At 33.8% G+C, this 23,588-nt stretch overlaps 1 protein-coding gene across 13 annotated transcripts in view; it reads right to left on the bottom strand.

Annotated features, from left to right (window-relative positions):
- Window positions 1-23,588, bottom strand: part of LRRC4C (leucine rich repeat containing 4C) — a 510,287-nt gene that overhangs the window by 105,681 nt on the left and 381,018 nt on the right. Inside the window, exon 1 of one of the 13 annotated variants that reach the window (XM_084519865.1) lies at window positions 3,507-3,525. The exons of the other annotated variants lie outside the window; for them this stretch is intronic. The gene's annotated coding sequence lies outside the window, so the exon portion shown is untranslated. Of the gene's footprint in view, window positions 1-3,506; window positions 3,526-23,588 lie in introns of those variants that run through there. 13 annotated transcript variants of the gene reach the window in all.

The raw sequence follows: 23,588 nt of genomic DNA, 5'->3' as shown, positions 1-23,588 counted from the left end.
CAGAAATAAAGAAACTTTCCCATTGTGGGTAAACTCAGCAATGAATGAGTCAACTCTTGAGTTTTCCATTGCCCTCAGTAACCACTGTAATGAAATTTTCATGAAAGCCAATGTGTTTCCATGTAATGGCACTTTGCATCAGAAAAAGGTTGCACACAAACTTCTCCAAACATCTGTATTTGTATGACTTCATATTATAAAGCACACATTCTGTGCATGCATTATCTACATTTCCCAGCTTTGTCTTAAATTCTGACATATGCAAATCAATTCATCCTTGAAACATTCTCAAGTTGCTAGAAAAGTATAAGACAAAATGAAGAAATGCAAATACCACATCATTTTTACTGCAAATTCAGAGATTGAAAACCATTGTATCAGTGATGCTGTTAAGAGCTGTACAGTTGTTCTGTTACAGGCTCCCATTTTATTATGAGTCACATCGTATTAGAGTATAACAGACTGAAACATTCAGTCAAAATCCTACCTACTTCTTCACAACTGTAAATCCAGCTCAGTTTTACTGTGGAATCAAGCCTAGGAAATCTGTACTCTGCATGATACCTAAAAGCTTTAGCTTAGGTTGTTTTGTTGTGGTTTATTGTAAGGGAAAGCCTGATAAAAGTCATAAATCCATGGTACCTTATTATTTATTTTTTTAAATAAACATTTTTATTTTTTTAGCCATTTTTACAGATGGCTAGGAGGGGAAGAATGTTTCCTCCTTTCCTAGGCTATCCAGAACTTCCCAATGGGAAATATATTTATTTCACAAGCGTGAAAGTTACATGAGTTTGCATAACTTGAGCTCAAGAGGCTGGAAAAAGCAGCAGAGATAAACTTCCTGCAACCACACTTGCCTTTTTCTGCTATGATTTACATACAAAAACAGGGTTAATATCCATCTCTTCTAAATCTTACTTGGTACCTTCATTGTCTTGGAAAGAACAGTTAATTGTTTAAGTTTGCCCTTCACTTTATTCAGTATAATACTCCATACTTCAGCTGCCACTCAAATGAACAAGATGTGTTGCTGGGGGCGGGGGAGGAGAACAAATTTAAGGATGTCAAAAACATGCATTTGCTTCCCTCTGTGCAGAACAATAACCTGCCTTTGAATTACATATCTTGCCACTAGAACCGGAAACAAACAAACAAACAAACAAACACTCCAATTTGAACAGACCTATTTGTTGAACTGGCCACGTTCCAAAAATTTGCATAAAGTAATTCCCAAGAGAAAATCAATTCATGTCCCCCTGGAAAAAAATATATATAAATAAATAAAATAAAAAATAATTAAAAAACAAAAAACAAAAAACAAAAAAAAAAAAACAAACAAACAGAATATTTATCTCAGAGTGGCTTTGTATTATTCTTGCACTTCATTCTCACAGAATTTCTCCCACATGACCGTGAAGAGTTTATTTGCCTCTTGAAAGCTATGGTCATTAGTTTAAGTGACCAGTTTAATTAATTTATCCTATTATTGCCACTGTTTGAGGAAAACAAGACAGTCTTGCTATCTATGGTAAAATCATTCCAGTTTTATATATTGTGTGAGTCTGAAAAGAGGCTGTAAAAAGCAGAAATATGTTATTATTATTTCCAAGTGAGAGAGCTTGTACAAACTACTCTGTTAACAATTTCAGAACCATGAACATGCTTGTACCTTGAATACCAATACAAAAATGAAACACAAGAAATTTAGAAGTAAAGTACGTTTACAAGTTTGGAGTGGAAAATTAGACTACGTTGGCTCTAGAACCCATTTACATTATTCTGTACTCAGAAAATCAGTCCCTTCAACAGGTAAATTTTTCCTTTTTCACCACTCTACACCTCTCACAATGTCAACCATCATCCTTTTTGATAAATGTTTTTCCTAACTTGTTCAGAAAGACTTCGGCGATAGATATTATTGGACCTTACAATCCAATATTTCAGTCTCTCTATTATAAAGTGATTCCCAATATTAAACTTGAAAAAACTCGGTACAGTAAACCTGCTACATATCCTTTCTACCTTCAGCAGGGATCACTCCTTTCCAATAATTTTTCATGGACTGTTATTATTCCTCAATTTCCAACTCTCTTCCTTCTGTTCTTTTTCCAATATTAGGTGTTTCCAAAAGGCCAGCTTCCTAGGCCTTTCTCCTCATAGCCATCCCATGGTGCTCTGTACATCTATTGCATCCTATGGCAGGGATGGAGTTAATTTTCTTCACAGCAGTTTATATGGTGCCATGTTTCACACATGTGATCAAAACAATAGTGATAACACACTTATGTTTGCTATTGCTGATCAGTTTGCACAGCACAAAGGCCTTCTCTGTTTCTTACTCTGTGCCCCCCCCTCCCCGGTGAATTAGATTAGGGAGTGTGCAAGAGCTTGGGAGGAGACACAATCAGATAGATGACCTAAACTAATCACAGAGAGGTACCAAGCCATACGTCATGATCAGACATAAAAGGGAAAAGGGGGCTTAGGGAGGTTAGCCATCTTTTGCTCATGGTCTAGCTGGGTATCAGTCTACCTTTGGTAGATGATAAGTGATTGTCTAAGTGATTGTGTTTTGTTTTCTCTCTCTCTTCTTTTTCTTCACTTAGTAAACAATTTTATCTCAACCCACAAATCTTCTTGCTTTTACTCTTCCTTTCCACTTCCCCCACCCCACATTGGTGGAGGGGGCAACTAATGAGAGGCTGTGTAGTGTCTAGCCACTTGCTGAGGGTTTATTTAGAACATATTCGACTTCAAAAATTAGATTAAAAATTCATTAAAAAAAAAAAAAAAAGAAATCCTGAATAGAATAAAATAAAAAAGAAAATATTTTATTCAGATCAAACAAAATGTGCCTTTGGGTCTGAAATAATTTTTATAATTTGATTATAATTGGTAGAAACGGAAGACAGGAAAACTTTTTTTTTCCATTTGGTCACAGTGTACTTTTTCTTTTTGATTTTATAGTTAAAGGGATAAACTGGGAGATCAACTATTTCTATACCTATGCATAAAAAAAAAAAAAGCAAAAAAAAAAGCATGCACTCAATTTTGTACTTTTCAAAATGATGAAGCTTTGCACAGAAGTAAAAGTGAAATATTAAACACTTTCAATAGCCTCAATACCCAAACTATTAACAGATGCTCCATCTGCAATTATGAAATAACATGTTCATGAAAACTAATGTACTAATATTGCCATGTACACATTTAAAAATTATTTTTGAAAATGTGAAACAGTTTATTAATGTTTTGTCCACATCCTAAGGCACTTCAGGGTTATTTCCCACATCTCATTCTGCAATGCTTTGTCAGATTCAGTGTTAAATAGCTGTCATTCTAGCAACAGAGCTATCATCTCATGCCTCAGATGGCTCTTCCTGCACTTAACATTATGCTTTTTCCATCTACATATTGTTTGGTTCCCATTCCTTTTGAAACAGCCATATTAAAAAAAAAAAAAAAAAAAAAAAAAAAAAAAAAAAAGGAAGAAAAACACATACCACCATTTTAATCATACTTGCTTAAATCCTTGTTCTCACTCAGTCTTCTGACCAATGCATTCCAGATACCCCTTATTCCTTAATTGTTGTAATTTAGGTCAGCAATTTAGGAGAGAGAAATAAACATAATATATATTATTGCAAAAATTGAAGATGGAGAGGAAAAAAAGTTACTGAATATGACTCAGACTGATGATTTTCAGCTCTTCATGCTACATTTGCAAAGTGACAATGTTGATGCATGACAAGGTACAAATAACCATTATTTGCAGCAATGTCTTTGTCATTCCCTTGAAAATGTTTGTGTGGTTTTTATTAGGAGGAAAAAAAAACAGTTTGAAGATATCTTTAAGTACTGGATTTAATAAAAGTATTAGTGCTGTGTATCGCTGTATAGTGTGAGGTTTTTAACCACTTATAATATGTGAATCTTTTAGTTCTAAATAGAATTAATCATAGAATGGTTTGGATTGGAAGGGACCTTCAAGATTATCTGGTTCCAATTCCCCTCACATGGACAGGGACACCTCCCACTAGATCATGTTGCTCAAAGGTCCCATCTAACCTGGCCTTGATGAAGAGGAAATAGTCCCTAAAACAGAACTTCAATAAAGGAAATGGAGAGAAAGTGCATAATGCCAAGTGCCTTAATCTACACTTAAACACGTTATATAATCACTAACATAAAATATCTAGGAAACATAAGCAAATCTCTTTGGTCATATTATCTACAGACACATACAGAAAAATGAGGTATCACATTAAATTGGCGTCACATTTACATTAGGATAGTATCACCTGAGGAAGCCATGTCTATACCTATATAGGACTGAAGTATAAATTATTTTCCATTTGTAGAATTCTTTTAAAAACAGATAAAATGAAAACAAATATATTACTGTACACACAACCAATCTTATATTGGCACTTGCTAAATGCTTGACAGAGAAAGGAATGAAGGACTATTTCCCCCTAAAAAAAAAAAAAAGAAAAAAAAAAAAGGAAAATAATTCTGCAAAACTTATGTTATAGACAGTTCTCAAAAACACTTACTCAGTCATTACTTTCAGTACCCATAATCCCTAAACAAGAAATTCAATGCAAAATTAACAAATTCACCTCAATAACTCCTTTTGAATAATATTTTCAACTATATGTTAAAACATCGTAAAAGCCAACTCACAAGTCAAAGGATGTGTGAGTTGGGGCACTGAGTGCAGTGATATGCAAAAAACTTGACTTAGCATCCTACGTTTGCATTTGGAAATCCCTCAGTTTCCTACTAAACCTCAGACTTTTTGAACTACTTGAATGGAGTATTTAGCCCGGTTAGGGTTCAGTTTCATCTATGCAGCATGGAATATTTTCTAAATTCAAATTAATTTTTATAAGTAAATGCTTTAAAGATTGCTTTAAAGATTTCCCTTGGTTTGGTTAATGTGGTACTGTTAACATGACTGAGGGTGTGGTTTTTTTCTAATGCTATTAGAAAAGTTATTCTAAGTTTTGCATTTTCTCAGTTTTTATATACAATTAAATTAATCTACTGCAGAATTTTAATGTCCTGTGAGTCATAGCTAATTGCAAATGTACATTCACTTTTGGAAAATCTAATCCAAATACAACCCTCACACAATGAGACATTCACTTATGTTCATAGCAGGTCTGTTTCATATTCAAAAAATTTCTATGAAAAATACTCATATTAGCTGCACTTGCTCACAAAAAAAAAAAAAAAAAAAAAAAAAAAAAAAGACAAAAACACACCTAAGCATGGAAATTAAAAATCTCAGTGAAATGCTTGAGATTCTGATGTACTAAAAACATCTGAATTTGAATTTGCTAATTTTAGGGTCCTCTGCTTTCTCTCTAATTTAAGCACCAAAGCAATGAATGCAACTGTGTTCTATGGACTAGAATATAGTATATATTTCAGTAATTCTGTAATAAATTCAAGGTGAACATGGAGTTATAGTATTAAAGTTACTAATTATCCCTACATTACAATTCACAGTGGTGTAGAAACCCAACAGAAGGCCTAGAAATCGATTACAAACCACTTTAGAATTCTGAGGACTTAAAAACTCAGTCTTGCATGAATCTTTTGTATTGAGAAGTACTTCATCTGCTGAGGTAAAAATTTCCTATTGATATATCAGTAGTAAGCTATATGTTGCATAACTCCCATATCGAAATGATTTGCATGTAAAACAATTATAATCTAATAATTAGTAATCAATAGAATTGTGAAACATACAGAATATCTAAGTAGGCAAGGAGTATTCAAGTCCTTCACAATTGGGTGTTTTCTGAAGCTCTACCTCAGATATGTATTTTCAGCTTTCTGCACAACTAACGTAACACAAATGCTATTTTGATTTTTTTTTTCCCAATCAATTTATGCATGTTTAGCAAGACTGAGTAGATGCCTAAGCATCTAACTTTCAAGGCATTTTTCTGATCTTGTATGTACATTGTTCCTTGTCAGAGGTGTTGTGTTCAGATTTCACTGAAGTGTACTGCAACAAGACCATCTAGCAATAAACTGCAACCAAATCTTGGTATGGAACCATAATCTCCACAAAGCATACAACATTTTCAACAACTAAGTCAGAAGCAAAATTTAGCATCTCAACATGCAGTTAAGCACAGGTGAGCCTGGGGGCAGAAAGGTGGAATAAGGAGTTACCCTTAAAACTCTATTATTGTTCAATTAACCTATAAACTGGGTAACTCAAGGTACTTTTTTCCTTGCAATGATTAAGAAATATTATGTACCATACAATGCTGACATTAATATAGCTTTCATAAGCACTATTGCTTATGAAAATAATAGAATTGAATCTGGTAACACTGTATAATTTAAATGAAAGTTGGAATGGATTTCATTATGAAATAGCTGAGGCATTCCAGAAGATCTAAATAATGAATTGAAAAATGCAGTTGGCTTCATAGATAGCTATCCAAAACATCTGATGTTCGCTCTAGTTTTATTTAGTAAAATATGTTGCGAGGTTTTCTGTTAGTACTATCTAGCTAGTAAATGATAAGGAAAAACAGAAAATAGCATCAAACAGGATCCAACAAATTGCCACATTTACAAAGGAACAAAAGGCATTAAACTCTAGCAGGAGCTAGAATCAAAGTTATCATCAAGGCACAAATTGAAAGTGCAATATTTTCTTCTTTTCAATACTCAAAGCAATTCATCATTAAAATTCATTTTTTCTTCCTGTATCTGCATGTGTGAAAATGTATGTTTGTCATTTATCACTAAAAGTATAGATGGGCAGACCATCATTAAGTAGTTTTGTTAAACTTTGCAAAATAGATCTCAACATCCATTAATAATAACTAAAAATATATAGATTTACTTGAGATCGTTGGGTCACAATGGGCTGAATAAATATGTTGACATGTTATTGGCATGACTGAGAAACAAGTTTTGGCCTCATCAAGGTCTCCCATATGTGTCCTGCAAGTCCAGTTAATGAGGCAGGACAATCATTAAACTTGGATGAATTAATATGACATGAATAGGAGAATCTGCAGATTGCAGTGACAGAGATGAAAGTAGGTCACATTCAGAAAATTTACATAAAAATAGTCTAGACATCATTAGCATAAGCCTTGTAAGTCTTGTATTAAAACCCACAACATTAATCTCTAACACCGATTATGACTGATAATAAATATAAGAACATGAAGAAAAAAAAAAAAAAAAAGATCACAAACATACTTTATCACACCAAGCTGAGTGGTGCAGTTGATACAACAGAAGGAACGGATACCATCCAAAGGGACCTGGACAAGCTTGAGAAATGGGCCCCTGTGGACCTAATGAGGTTCAAAAATTCCAAGTGCAGGGTGCTGCATCTGGGTTGGGGCAATCCAAGACATCAGCACAGACTGGGAGAAGAAAGCATTGAGAGCAGCCTTGCAGAGAAGGACTTGGGGGTTCTGGTGGACAAAAGGCTCAACATGAGCTAGCAGCATACACCTGAAGCCCAGAAAGCCAACTGCATACTGGGCTATATAACATAGGCAAGACCAGAAGGTCAAGGGAGGTTACTGTGCCACTCTGCTCTGCCCTTGTGAGACCCCACCTGTAGTGCTGCATCCAGGTCTGAGGCCCATTATGAAGAAAGGCTGAGAGAGCTGGGGCTGTTCAGCTTAGAGAAAAGAAAGCCCTAGGGAGACCTCATTGTAGCCTTTCAGTACTTAAAGAGGGCCTATAAAAAAAGTTGGGGAGTGACTTTTTGTTTGATTTCAAAGTAAAAGAGGGGAGAGTTAGATTAGATGTTACGTGGAACCTCTTCACTCAGGGTGGTGAGGCATTGGCACAGGTTACCAAAGAAGCTGTGGATGCCCTGTCCCTGGAGGTGTCCAAGTTGGACAAGGTGCTGGGCGACCTGATCTAGAGGGTGGCATCCCTGCTTATGGCAGGGGAATTGGAAACAGGTGATCTCTAAGGTCCCCTCCAACCCAAGTCATACTATGATTCTATATGATGATATTTAAAATGAGTAAAAAGAGAAATAATTTCAGATGGTATTTTGTGAATTAAAAATTAAGAGTACAAAATAAATAACATCATCAATATCAACTTGTTTAACAGTCACTTGGAGGTCATATCTTTCACTTCACCCCTAGTGATTGTAGCAAAAAGTATAGCTCTCTATATAATAAAATCATTGCATCAGTGAAAACAGTATAACACCTCTAAAATTGTTCAAAAGGCTTATTTTCTCTGAAGCTCATGGTAGAAAATATAACTTATCAAAAAAGAAAAACCCAAAAGTTATTGGTATAAAGGAGTAAAAGGTCCTTGTCCATTTTTTCACCCCCCAGCTTACCTCTTTTCTTTGCTTTTTAAAAAAAGATACCAATGTAATTTTGGGAGGATATGGAAGACCACACTGACTTCATGAAGACAAACAACTGAAACATGAAATGCTAAAGACATTTGTGCTTTGAAAACAAACAAACAAACAAAACACACACACATTTTTTTCATACAGAAACTTCTTATTTTAAATGAGTGTAAAATAATGTTTACACACACCCACACCCACCAGCTGTATGTTGTGATTATCATTCAATAGCTATATAATATGTTCTTAGGTGAAGTTTCTCTGATTTTTTTTTATTTATTTTTTTTGTACCAGTCTTCTTCTGTGTTTTTTCCCTTGAAGACTGAATAATTTGACAAATTTGGAATTATTTAGGGACATGGTTTAGTGGGTGATATTAGGGGTACAGGGATGGTTGGACCAGATGATCTTGGAGGTCTTTTCCAACCTTAATGACTGCATGAATTTGCAAAGTCACAGTTTTGCAGAATATTATCTACTGTGCTGCAATGAAAAGATATTATTGCAATAGTAAGCATTTTGACCTTTTAGTGTTTGTTTGAATTATGTCCCAATAGTAGGAGCTCTACTTCTAAAGTTTCTGAAACTTCAAAACCTTTGACAAGTAAAGGCTTTACAGCTCATTGTACGGTCACATGTCCAATTTGGGTAGTTAAATTCCACTAAAAACCTGTACATGTAACTTGTAGTAATTAAAGCCTTCCCATCCTATCCCACCTTTATTTTTCTTTCCTTTTTCCCTACACCCACCTCACCCCAACCTTCCTTTACAAAGAATTCAGCTAGAATGTAGTGGTAACATTTTGCATTCATTAAGATTTAACTTTATTACATCTTCAAGAGACATAAATCAGAGCTATCTGTACATGTTACGTGTAATAGGTCAGTTGATAATTACCACAGGACTTGAACCATTTGTAAATCTTTCATAAATAAGCAATGGAGTATGCTGGAATCATACAACATTACTTAATTTAATTTAAAGCCACATGTATGTCAAAGATCCCAGTGTTCTGCTTTGTTTTGCTTTTTTGTTGCACATGCTGATATTTACTTTGCACTGATTGTGCACACACTGTCAAGCACTAGAATGCTGTAAAGCAATGGCCAAAACTACATTAAGGATAGACGTGGTAGTCTACAGATAAAGGTTCAGAGCTATTATGAAGGTCTTACAGTGGAATCCAGATATATTTAATTATCTTTCTGAATTTCTCTTTCCTTGTTTTGATCATACCAGTAATAATGTCTAAATTATTATTTTCTTCTATTATTATTTGTTCATTTTTGCAGTGAAGAGATTTCCTCTATCAGGGGAAAAACATTTTCAACTTAGAAAAACAAATCTAATTTTTCTGCAAGAAAAAAGGGAAAATCAATTTTGGGAAAGAACTGTGTTAGCAAAAGTCCTTCTTTCCTTTTCAGGAAGGAAAAACTAGGCAGAGAATAGCTAAGAGGTAAAAACGTAAAAGCTGTGCAGTTTGAGAAACGAAGACCAACACATTAAAAAAAAAAAAATCATTTACTAACTTCAAAAAATAAATTTCAAGCTGAAAATTTGAAATTACATAACCATAATAATTCAAATTCAAACATAAAAAAAAAAAATCTTTAAATAAAAAGTATTTATTGTCCTTCAATTAACTTTTGTAGTTTTAAAAGGAAAAATATGTTAATTTTCCTAGCATTCCTGAATAACCAATTATCCTGTTTTCAGTAAAGTAGAAGCCTTTTTGCAACATTCTTAGGAAACTATGAAGATTATTCCTAAAAGGCAAATTGAAATTTTAGACTACAAAATCAAGTTAAATGTTCCAGCTTTAACAATTTTCTAAAAACTACTATTACAGAAGAAGCAATAATACTAGTCCTTGACTATTTTTTTCCAATGTTCATATAATTTCTCAGCAACTTAAAGTATTACTGATTTTTCTAAACATATGTATGTAAACTCGCTTTTTGTATTTGTTTTTAATTATCCTTTTAATTACCCTAACACATGTATAGCTTTGGTCTCCACAACTGAATGTATTCAAGCAGCAATACACTGAAATGTCAAAGAGCTGATGCCATAAACCATACATCTTGTGTGTAGAAGATCTCAAGATGAAACCACAAAAATGAGTAATATATTCAAACTCTCATGAAGGTTAGAAAGACAACTAAATATTTTATCTATTTAGACCACTCATTTGTTTCCAGAGAAGTGGTGGAGTCACCATCCCTGGAAGTCTTTAAAAGACATTTAGATGTAGAGCTTAGGGATATGGTTTAGTGAGGACTGTTAGCGTTAGGTCAGAGGTTGGACTCGATGATCTTGAGGTCTCTTCCAACCTAGAAATTCTGTGATTCTGTGAAGTTTTCTTTTTTTGTGGGGAGGGGGGAGGAGGGATTACTTGGAGACTTTTTAAGAACTAAACTGACCACATTATACACCCCAATATCAAAAGCTACACAAGTTGAAAGGCATCTGGCTTGGACATATTTTTATATGATTGTTAGTCATGGACTTAAACCAAGATTCTCCCAGGGAGATTAAACAGCTTAACAGCCAGATGCTGCAGAGCAGTATCTGGCATATGCAGAGATGATAAAGTTACCAACTTTGAAGTGAACAGGAAAGACGGCAAATGTTCCCCATCATTTCAATCAAAACAGCAGAATGTATAGGTAAAAGTTTTCAGTTGAGTAGTGTGTGGCTTAAAGTTAGAATAAATACCAACTGGAACATGGACATTTAGACTATACAGGATACATTTTAAGCAGGGTTATTCTATTTTCAATTAATCAAAATTATACTAGTGTAGTTTGGAAAACAAACAGACCTCTCTGCATTCCGCTTAGGAAGATGTATTATTTCTTGTTCTGAAAATCTTGAGAGCTCTGTAGATAAACTAATAACAAAGTTCTCCAAGTTTATTGAAAAGTGTTATAACCAAGTAAAGAGTGATGTAGGAAGTTAATCCTACTCTCATAGACTAGCTACACTCAAACAAGGCAGAAAAAAATGGTCCAAGTTGATACTGGTATTAACAAATCTGCCAAAATTATAACATTTAATGGAAAATGCTCAATTTTCATGCAATTCTAATGAGATCTGTCTGATACAATGCCTCAGAGAGAAGGATTCCCTCAGATTTCCAGCATCAGTGGCTACAACATGAACAGACAAATTACTTCTCAGACGTTTTTTTTTTTCTTTTTCAGAAAACACAAAAACATATTTTTGATTGTGAAGTAGTTTTCTTCAGACCCATCTTCAGTAAGGATAAGTGACATAAATAAAGTTCTCACCATTTTGTACTAAACAGTGCAACTTGTAAAAAATATATAATTCCTCATTTTAAGGAGTAGAAAATTTCAACAAAACAATGCCAGCTAACACTTTCAAAACTTTCAAAGTCTGCTTTTGATAATCTCACCTATATTATCTGGTAAATACTACTGACTGTTTCATTCAGCTGGGCAGAATTCAGTTAATAATGAATCCACAATAAACGTTTCTGGGAGAACGTTTCCATCTCTTCTAACAAAATTGCAGGCAACTGAAAACTACCTGCAGGCAACAACCTGTCCATTATTCTATTATTTTCTTACAACTCACCTACAGCAACTAGGACAGCACCTTCTTCCCCTTACAATTGCAACAACAATAGTGCTTTTCTTCCAAGTAATTCACAATATAGACTGGCAGGCCAACAACCACACTTTTAAAGATGGGGGTAGGCTTCTATATGCATTGCTGCAGTGGTAGCAATAGAGGAAACTCTTTGCCAAGAAACTAGTGAAAGGAGTTGTTTTATCTATCCCAGCAAGAATACAGAAATCGTTAATACCTCTATGAAATAAATTAGCAGGTTTATCTTACCTCTCAAGGGAAAGATGCCTGTGTCATAGGCAACATCAAGTTTAGAACACGAGATAGCGCTTTTTTGCAGTGAGAGAAATACTGTGACGCCCACAGAGAAAAAGGTTACAGTTCAACTCCAAGACGCAGTCCCTCTGGAGCCCTCTTTCAGGGTTTACTGAATGTCAGAAGCTTTTGCTGCTCCTGTCTGCTAGACTTACACTGCAGATAGACAGCAGGATTTCAGCATACAGTTTGGCTCTTTCTATCAGCTTCTAAATTCAATTAAAAGTGCCTATGGCACTTCTCTGCTAGGAAAGGAACATTTAGCACTGCCACAGACACTCATTCCGAGAAGAAGTCATTTCAAGGCACCAGAGTGCTTTTTAAAATCTTTGCTGTGTATGCATGAGCACCAGAGTCTGCAAGTACCTGCACACAGTCACTATCAGAAAAAGTTACTAATGACCTCCATACACTGACCTAGAGGTGACAACAGAAACGAAACAATGCCCACAGCTGCTTTTGATTACAATTCTACTATTTTGACAGAGCACCTCTGGCCAAGTTCAAAAATTTTACACAGGACATCCTTTTCCTTCTAAGTTTTGGGTTTGTTTTCCCCATTTATATCACCCTATCTTGAACGAGAATATTGAAGTTCTGTGTTCCACTCTGGCCAGCGAAGTTTCCCCATGAATGTACAACTAAAATCTATCTGATATACCATTTCAATTTCAAAGTCCCACCTTATGCCTTCAACCTTTCACATATGAACAAATTGTGGTCGTGCCAACCTTTTTTTTTTGGGATACACAAAAGGCCTCACAACCACAGAACCATTGTTCTTCCCACATATCTGTTATACCACATATAAACAGATGCAAACTATCATTTTAGGACATTTATGGATTCCCCATGCAAGTTAAATACAACAGCTTTCCAAGACAGAGCAAAGAAATTAGACCAAAGGTTTGAAATTTTGTCAAAACTGTTTATCCTCAGTGAATAATTAGTATATTTTTCAAACACAAATAAAAAGCTTACAAGGAAATGCTGTTTTTCCTTTGCTGAATACTGTTATCATTGCCCAATATTATTATGTTACTTCATTTCCTCTCCTAAATCAAGCAAAAATATCATCTTTCCAGTAGGTTTGGTTTTTGTCAGAGTTCCATGTTGAGATAATAGTAGTAAAACCGCAAGTCTGATTGTATAAACAGAAGCTGTTCAAGATTTATCCAAATTCTATCTTAATTTACATTCAGAGAACTGCATAGCAACTAAATCATTTTCATACTGTAAATAATAGCAGTTTTCTGTCCTGAAATTATTATTTTAATTGGAAACAAGCCTTATAGTTCAGTCTTTACTTAAAGACAGAAATAACAAAATCTACCAAAAACACCTCTCTTCATCCTTCAAAACCTATCAATAAATAAAGCAAATTTGTGACTAGACAGTATACCTGAAGAATATACATATTTATTTAAGTTAACCCATTTGAAGGTGCTTTCCCAGTAACATTCATAACCATCAGTCAGGAAATCCTGGAAGACTAAATACTATCTGATGGTGGCTGTTCAGTAGCTTACATAAAAACAGGCAGTGAAGTCAACTTCATAATTTCCATAGATTTTTGGTATCTGCTGTTTAGCTTATTCAGAAAAAAAACCAGTGACAGGTTGGGTCACAACTCACCCACTGAAAGTGATTCCTTCTGACTCTGTTATTTCAGTAGAGGAGAAAGTTTTCTTCAGCTTCTAGGTTGCCAGTCCAAAAGTTTTTAAAATATCTACTATGACTCATATGAAGAAGGAAGAAACAGAGAACAACAATGAAAGATGCAGAACTGCTTGAAAACACTGAGATTACTGAAAGGTAAATAGTAGTGTATAGAATATTTTTTTCAGCTTTCTTCCAAGAAAAGTGCATTTATGGTCTGACTGTTATTTAATAAGATTTTAATAGACGATTCTTACCAACCATCATATTTAAATAGAAAACTGAAAAATCTTACAGAATTTGCCTGACAGTCAGTCAAACTTCTTCCAATTCCTTCTTCTGCAATGGGTAATAGCACAATTCGTATTTAAATACATGATTAAGAAGACAAATGTAATTTCAGACTGTGAGATGATTCCAGTCAATAGATTAATTTTACTTATAAGACAAATTTGTCCCCAGGTGTAAGGCATTTATCTCTTACAGTACTTGTAAGTCAATTCCACTATATCTCTTGGAAAAAAGCACATTGGTAAAGAAGATTATTAAGTAGAGACAAGTCTTAAAAGACAACTGACTTCTGGTTGTTGATAATTAGTCTATCCTTCTTCCTTAGTTACACAATCTTCTTCAAGCAAATGAAGGCTACTGTATTTATAACAAGTTCAAGAGGAATCCCAGCGGTCCTCCATCATTTAGTCTGTAATCACTACTTGTACAAACCACCATTGAAAAGTGTAGCTATGCTGAAGGCACCTGGCCATCTGACTGCACTCAGATAAAACAAGACAGAGGTGAGAATTACTGAAAGTGCTTTAAAACAACTACTGTGTTCTTCACCTGTTTGAATTATCCAGGTGTTATTCTGGTTTCTGTCATAAATCAAAGCTAAAAAGCTTCTAAGATTTTTCAGTGGTTGACAACAGAACCAATTCACCACACCTATCAGGATGGATGGCTGAGATGTAATAAGATGCTAGCAAAAAAAAAATAATCTAGAAATGTGCTGGCATCGAGAAGAGAATAAAGAAAGAAATATCTTCTGATCTGAACAACTCATTCTGATAAAAATGCATGACTTTGTTTAAAAGAAGGGTGGAAGTAATCTTTTAGACCTGGGCCCTGACACTCCAGGTCTTCCTGTCCCACTGCAATTATGCAGGAGGCTCAGATAACAGCTCCAGTTGTTTGTAATGACAGCACAGACACCTGCTCACATGTCTGGGGAATGTGGGCCTAAAGAAAAGGAGAATCAGTTAACTCATTTATATCAATCCCTGTCTGTCTCCCACTCAGTTTCTGAACTCCACCTGCCACAGAGCTGAGAGGCAGTCTGCTGCTCGGCCTTCCACAACTGCCTGACCTTTCCTCTAAGCATATTAGCCTACAGCAGATCCAGCCTCGGCAGTCTTTTGGGGCCCTGGACTTTGTTGAGTTTTATCAGACCATCAGTGTTATGAGCCCCAGGCAAATCCTTCAGTGCTGCTCTTCTTATCACAAAGTAATTACCTGGCCTTTCTTCAGGCTGGTTGGAATTCAGGGGTGGAACTCACTGAAAAGGTTAAGGAGTCAAAAAAATCAAACTAGAACTTGCCTTCAGTCAGGTTTCCAGACTTCATAACAGCTGCAGTCAGCAATTTGAGAAGTCTGACATGCAACTTGACTGAATCTATCAGATGGTCAACTCATCACTTCCACAACTGCCAAAATGTTAAATTTTAGGGGGGAAAAAAAAAAAAAAAAAAAAAAAAAAAAAAAAAAAAAGCACATTCTATTGACATTAAAGTACGTGAACTAGAGATGGATTTCTGAAGTGACACAGTAAAACACTCTGGAGTGGGAGGATTTTTTGCATAAGAACTAGCGACTTTTCTCTCTAAGCAGAGTGACTGATGACTATGAACATTAAACACTGTTCCATGTGGAGTTTTAGTCAGGGGAAGCATTTGATAAACCAAAAAAGAAGACATTTCTCTAAAGAGCTGAGTTACGTGCTTTCAAAAAGACAGTATTTGACTAATTAGCTAGAGGAGTATGGACCAAGTAGTCATGGATTATCTGTATGCTATGTTCTATCTTGATCAAAGCACGCTTTTGTTCAGATCAACTTGAATAAACACCGAAATCTGTGACATTTGCAGGTCACAACTCAATTTGTTTCAAATAGGTTCAAATTGCCAAGCTATCTGAATTTATTTATTTGAGATGCTGTTTTTTATACTATACAGACCTAACAGGATACTTCAGCAGCCTTACACTGATACCTAACCTGCCTCAACCTTTCTCCTTACTACAGAAAAGGCTTAAAAAGAAGAAATGATAGAAAGCCAAATGTTGCCAGTAACATTTTTGTTAAATATACTGCTGTTTCAAAATACACAACAGAAAACTGTATAATAAAGAATAAGGATGATAAACACTACATTAGATGCATTTATATTTATACTATTTCCTAAGAAAATGATTTAAACTTAAAAATCAATTGAACACCCCATCTCAAATTCTGGGATGTAGAAATGGAACCCAATTTCATATTTATGTTCTTAGGAAAACAAAACAAGACAAACAAAAAACAACCAGCCCAAACAAAAACACACCTATTCAGACTGTGTGTGTACAAATTTTTCTGAGAATTTTATTGTGGTTAAATTTATAGTAATTCCTGTTACTGGATGAAGACATTAACTAAAATAATACATAGCCATTTGTTTCATCTCCACCCATATCTTTTTCTTTTTTTTTTTTTTGTATCAAGTATTAGTCAAGACGACAATTACTTATAAGGTATTTTCATTTCTATTTTTCATAATGGAATTCTTGTCAGCTTGATATGTGAGTCTGACTAAGATTTCAAGTGGTATAACAATACATAAGTTTTGTTCGTGACTGAGGTAAGGAGATTCATTTTTGAAAGAAAAAGCTCTCCAGAATAAAACTTCTGATCATATATAATATGATCATATATAATATATATATATATATATTAAATTTCCACATCACTACATATAGCCCATATGTTGTAATTCACACACACTCTTTATGTGTATATATATATTGTGCTGTGTATAGGGAATTACTAGCATAATAGTCTTCCATTTATGCAAAAAAGAACAAATTTGACTACCAATGTGAGTACAATAACATTAGTTTACTGTTATAAGATTTTTTCTTAGGCAGATCCTTTTTTTTTTTTAAAAAAAAAAAAAGCTATGTTATTTAAAAATTAATGTATAGCACTCCTCCTCTTCAGTAGTGTGCACTTCATTGGACTAATTTATGTACATTTAATAACATGTCTATTCTATATAAGTAAATAATTTTCATTTGGCCACCTGCCCTAGACAATACTTCAGTATCTCCAAGGTCATACTCAGGCTTACTCTCAGAGACATCAGGGAAGTTATCTAATGGAAGTTTATGAGGGCAGCAGATGTTCATTCCTGCTGTTTGATGGTGGTGACATCTGAAACTTTGGTCCTTTACTACAAAGAAATCCAAGAAGAGTCACAAGAGCAGCATACAAACTTCCTGCATACAGACTACTAATCAGACCATTATTAAAAGAACCTGTGGTAGAAATTTTTGTTCAGGCCATTCTAAGAGCTTCTTCAGTATTTCACTCCTCTCTGTTACATTACTTTCCCTTGCTTCTGAGCAAATCTCAGAATTAACCTACTGGTCAGGCTCATTTTAAGAAAACTAAACACCTGACACTGTATAAAGGTTTTTTTTTTGCATTGGGAGGTTTCTATATTATCAGAGGGTTTGAAGTTCCATGAGAAAACAGATACTTTCTCATCTCTTTCCTCCTGTTGGACCTAAAGTTTACTGAGAAGAATGGCTGTTGCTTTCATTCATGGACAGGTTTTTTGTTTACATATGTATCCTCTTTTGAGATTCAATAGTTGATACCAGAAACTTTTCTCTCTGCTTTGTAGAAAAAATATAGGATAAAAATATTCCAATACCTAAATGTTCATATGCCTAAATTCTGTTTTCTAGAAAAACTAATTGATTGTCAACGGCTCTCTGGTTTCTACTCGTGTAATTAATTTATGATTATGAGACTTAGGCTCCTAAGTCACATAAGAACCTTTAGTAATTTTCTATTAAAGATTCATGAATAATTACATTCACAAAGAATAAACAAACAATTATCTGACAGATACACTGGGGGATGAAAAGTTATTAGCAAGGTTTGCTTGTAGTTGTTTGCTAATACATCTCCATCCTTATCTCTGACCATCACGTCCATACAAAACTTACCCAAGTATTAACCTTTCTATGAATAAATAGTTGATTTTATCAAATCAATGGAATTTAAGATTATCTATGATTGATCTTATTTCCAAAGGTTTAGTTTTTGTGTGTGTTTTGTTTGTTTGTTTGCTTTTTAAGGGAGGAAGCAGAATCCAAAGACTGTAGTTATGATGATGATTTCAATGTAGCAAAAGGAAGTCAGAGATTTCAATGAAGAAAACCGGAGATTTAACATCTGCATGTTTATACCTGTTTGATCACAGAATCACAGAATTTCTAGGTTGGAAGAGATCTCATCTTACAGATAAAAATATTCAGTGAGAACAGTCATCAGCAGGTGAATGTTTTTGTCACTATATTTATACCACATACATTAAAATAAATAAATAAATAAATAAATAAATAAATAAATAAATAAATAAATAAATAAATAAATAATCCTTGCTTCCATTATACAAGTAATTGTATATGTGACCTGGGAGAGAAGAGGAAAAGGAAAAAAGACCCCTGCAGCTTCCTAGGTGTGTACGGTATGTGTGTTAAGGACCATTACTAAATTAAACCATGAAGTAGTAGATTATTTAAATTGACTTCACTGTGCTTCTGATTAAGCTTTTAACAACCAATGATTAACAGAAAGAAATATAATGTATTATCTTATGTTCAGAATTTAGGCTCCTGCAGCCATTACTCAAAGTGGAAATATATTCACCTGTTATTTGCAAAACTTCTTTCTTAGTTGACTTCACAGTACATGTACATAGGTAAATTCTAAAGTTTTACATTAATTGCAAAACATGGACAAAACACAAAGAAAAAAATCTTGACTATATTGTTCCAAGGAAATTGAACTCTCTTCACAGCCCAGAGCATTCAGTTGGAATATTGTTCTATGTAAAGATCAAATGAAAGGCATAGCAGAAACAAATTATTCATGGCTTTACTAGAGATGAAAATAATAATTACAGAACTAGAAATTCTTCTTCTTTATGTATTCCCTCCTTCTATGTATTTATATTTCATTTTCGAGATAATTGAGTTTCTAGCCAAGTACTTCTGCATTGGTATGTGTAAGTTTTCCTTTTTGTTGTTGATATGAGAATGAATTATTGTGAGCAATACAGCAGTAAAACAAAGAGAACAGCCAACCTTCAAAGAAATGTGCAACATCAACCTAATTTCCTTGTAGTCATTTCTTTTTGCTTTAGCAATTTTCCACATTATTTCAGCTCTTACACTTACCATTTTGTAGAGCACGATTGAATGGGCAAACCATTGCAGCCCAGAAATATTTTGACATGCTCAGTTCCTAACTAGCCTTCATAATCTGCATTTATTCTGTTCAATATGAAAAAAAAAATCTATATATGAGTAAAACCAAAGTATTTCCAGATCATCATTGAATTTGTTGCTGCTCCTATATATAAACTCGTTTAATCAATATACTAATTCTATCTAGACTCCTTTTCCTGACTTTATCAGACTCCAAAAGCACATAAATAGACTTAATGGCATAATACAGAATAATCAGCTAAATAAATGCAACACTGATAGCTAGCAATTAAAAAACTTACTATTTTAATTTATATATTTGATACCTTCTCTCTTAATTTTCTAGGTAAATTTTCACAGCTTATTGGTACAATCTCAAAATCACACCTTTTGAGATTTCAGCTGAAAAATGCCATAATGCAACACAATTGCCTTTCTGCTCATTGGTTACTGAACTTCTAAACTACAGCATAAGGATGCTTCAAAATACCACCTTGCAGGATGTATTATGTGTCTGTACTTTGGCACTTAGTGACTAAGAATAAAAGTCAAATGAATAGATGGATTATATAAAAACTATATTAAGGATAAATTAAGTATTGATAAACTTGATAAATCATGATATTACTCTGGAATGCCACAACACACAATGACATATGGCAGAACCAAATGTCATTTAGAATTCTGTAATCTGGTAGAGACTTGAATCAGCCTAGTGATAACATCAGAATCCTAAATAAAAGAAAAATCTGGAAGAGTGGTGTCTACTAGTAAAAACTTCCAGCTTTTAGTTCTAGCTTAGCTACAGAGAAAAAAAAAAAAAAATAAATCTGTAAATGTTTTTACTACCTTTCTTCTTTATCTTTATATCAATAAGAAAATACCTCTCTATTTTAATAATAGAACACTTAGTAAGAATGAAGCTAAGAACAAGTTTCAAAGGAAGGCTAGTAATGGACATTCATATCGTTGATTTTGGCAATTCCGATTAATGCCACTAATTCAGACAGAAAGCCCAGTCATCATATAATCTAATGTATAAATACACATACAAATAGTAAAAGCAGTTTTCTGGACTGGATACTGTAGAATATTAAGAATGTATTACCGAGGCCTTAAAATCCTGTACCCATAAGAATGGCTTTGGTCAATTTACAAATCCTATTTTCTAAAACATTATTTTTTTTCCAAAACATATTTTTTATTACACAAATTCTTCAGTCTTTTCAAAACATTTTATCTATAAACAATACACTTTTCTTAAGTATTTTTAATCTCAAAACAGACATTTAGTCAAAACTAACTTTGTACTTTTGAGTTATGAATACAATTTTCTTGCTTCCAGCTTAAAAAAAAAAAAAAAAAAGTATCATCAGAAACATGGTAGAAGCAGATATGATATAATGGTCAACTTAACAGAGTAGCACAATCATTCAGTAAATCATACACTGTAGTTGTCATACATGTTTTCCCTTTCATGGGATCAGGGCTATACCTTCTGCCCCCAAATCTACAGTCTTCACAAGTTGTCAGGATTTGACAAGGGGATTATCTAGGAAAGCATCAGAAAACAAAAATGAATTATTTGCTCCATGTAAACCCTCGATATCTAGATCTCAATTGAAAGATGACCCTGAGAAATGAAGAAATGTCCATTATCAAAGATAATATCAGTTTCCATTTCATACAGAGCAAAGAGCAAGTAAGTGAAAATACATGTTTTTTAAAAAATAAAAATAAATGATTTCATACATTTGACTTCTAAAGAAAAATAGCAGTGGTTAGTGTATTTAATGCTATTGAAACCGACAGCCCGGGAAACTGATAGCCTTTAGGCAGAATGCAAGCAGAGTGTCTCGCACACTTTCCAATGAACTAAAGCATGTACGAACCATTTTCAGAGATGAGAAGATATTAATTAATTCAAAAGGCCTTCAAAAGACTGTTAGGAAGTATACTACATTGACATTAATTTTTATTATATATCTTTTATATCCGATCACCTTTTTACAGAGTTGTCCCAACAGTCGCTTGTAAAAATTTCACAATGCTCCTTCCATACATTTGATATGTATGGAAGATATGATAATGGAATGATATATGAATATGGTATGGAATACATAGAGCCATTTTTTGAACTCTCAAAGCAAGTCCATGTCTTTGAATTATACATCTAAAACTTAACATAGGATTGGCCTAGAATCCTAAAGGACCACTTATAGTTATCCACATTTACATCACAGAAGAAAATAAAATTTCACAGACTATTTAGATAATAAAGTAATACGCAGTCTTGCTTCATAGCCCTGATATCAATTTACACTATTGGTTTTAGGTTGAATTAAATATGACTCCAGGCAGAAGGACTTCTTCCTCATCTTTTCCGTGGGAGTCAACTGAAGCCTGAGATCCAAATACCATATGTTAATGTGCATACTGAATTAACATTGCTATAGGCACAAAATATCTACTCCAATTACAAAAATATTACCACAATCTTTGATGTTATACTAAAAATAATTAACCTAGACAAGAAGTAGCACCAGAGACACTATCATTTCTAGCTGAATAATGGACACAGCTGATTGCAATCAACCACAGAAAATCTACCAGCTATATCTTTTTTTCTTTTAAATAGCAGTACAAAAGAATGAATAAGTTCAGAATAGATACCAGACAACTAGAAAACATGAAGACCTGCTACGAGCCAGCTGGAATCAGTTTCTTTATTTGCTTGAGTAACATGTTTTTAAGGATTCAAGTTGCAAACATGTTGGAGTAACCTGAAGATCATTTAACAATTTGACAAATACTTAGAGCAAGAGCTGAGGCAAGAGCCATGTATGTGGCTCCCCAGAGGATAATCCACCTGAGTTATAACATTTTCAAATGTGCTGCATAATGTAAGTATTAATAGGACACAGGTGCCTTTGCTGTTGCATAGAAACAGATGCACTGAGGCAAACCAAGGTATTTTTAATAGAGTAATTTCCATATTAAACAACACAAGGTGGCAAATCTAGAAACAGTTTCTTTCAGTTGCTGAGGTGCCTGATGCTGCCCACTAACATACATTAAGTGTCCAAGCTTTGTAAAACTACACTCACTACCATGTCAGATTAAACATGAGAACTGGAGATAGGATCAAACCCTCAGTGCTAAAAAGTTAATCCAAAAAACACTGCTATTCAAGCATATCCATTAGGCTAAATCTAGGAAACAAGAATTATTCCACTGAAAATATAACTGGCATGCAGATTAAACAAATTATATCATTGTTATAAACAGGAAGAGGAAAAAAAACAACAACACACTTAGATAATCTGTAATAATATGTTTAGTTTGTTCTATGACTTAAGAAGTAGGGAATTTTTCAAAAACAATAAGCTATCTTTACTGCAGACTGCTCTCATCACATTGTGACACAGTTTCACAGTCTGACTGTAAAATAATACTAGAGTAGGTTTAACTGTACTTGGACAGAAACTTTGAGATGTTTCTGAATATATTATCAGCAATATACTTTTTTTTTTTTTTTTTTTTTTTTTTTTTTATTTTTAGAAACACTAAGCCAATGTCTAAGATTGGTACTTAAAACCTCTGATCTACATAAGCCTTTCATTTTAGTTTTATCACTAGCAATACTTACTTATTGAAACAGTACACCTTCTGAGAAAGCTGTTACTAGCTTTATAGTTTTCAGAACAAAGAACTTAGGGATGATGAATTTTGGGGTCATTTCTCAACACGACTGAAAAAAAATATCTATTTGTAAATGAAGAAATATGTAAAACAGTATATCTTAGCTAATAAATAAATTATTAAATGAATTTGAAGAGTTGAAGTATCTTCAAGGCAACTGCAATAACCAAATCCTAAAGCACAGAATCATGATAATTATATGAGACCCTTCTTCATTTTTTCATGTGTCAATGGGTTGTCATGATTTCTAATGAGGTCATACAGTAGGTCCTTTCTTCAGATACTATGGCTTTCTTATAATGACTAGACAATTTAGATTAAACAACCTGGGACACTCATTTAAGTTTCTAAGTCTGCTGTAGACTTCCTGTATAATTTTGAATTTAATTTCACTGTACTTTA

The sequence above is a fragment of the Aythya ferina genome (genome assembly GCF_964211825.1).
Source record: "Aythya ferina genome assembly, chromosome: 5".
Lineage (NCBI taxonomy): Eukaryota > Metazoa > Chordata > Aves > Anseriformes > Anatidae > Aythya > Aythya ferina.
Note: the sequence above shows the minus strand (reverse complement) of the source record. Positions and strands in the feature narration are given on the sequence as shown.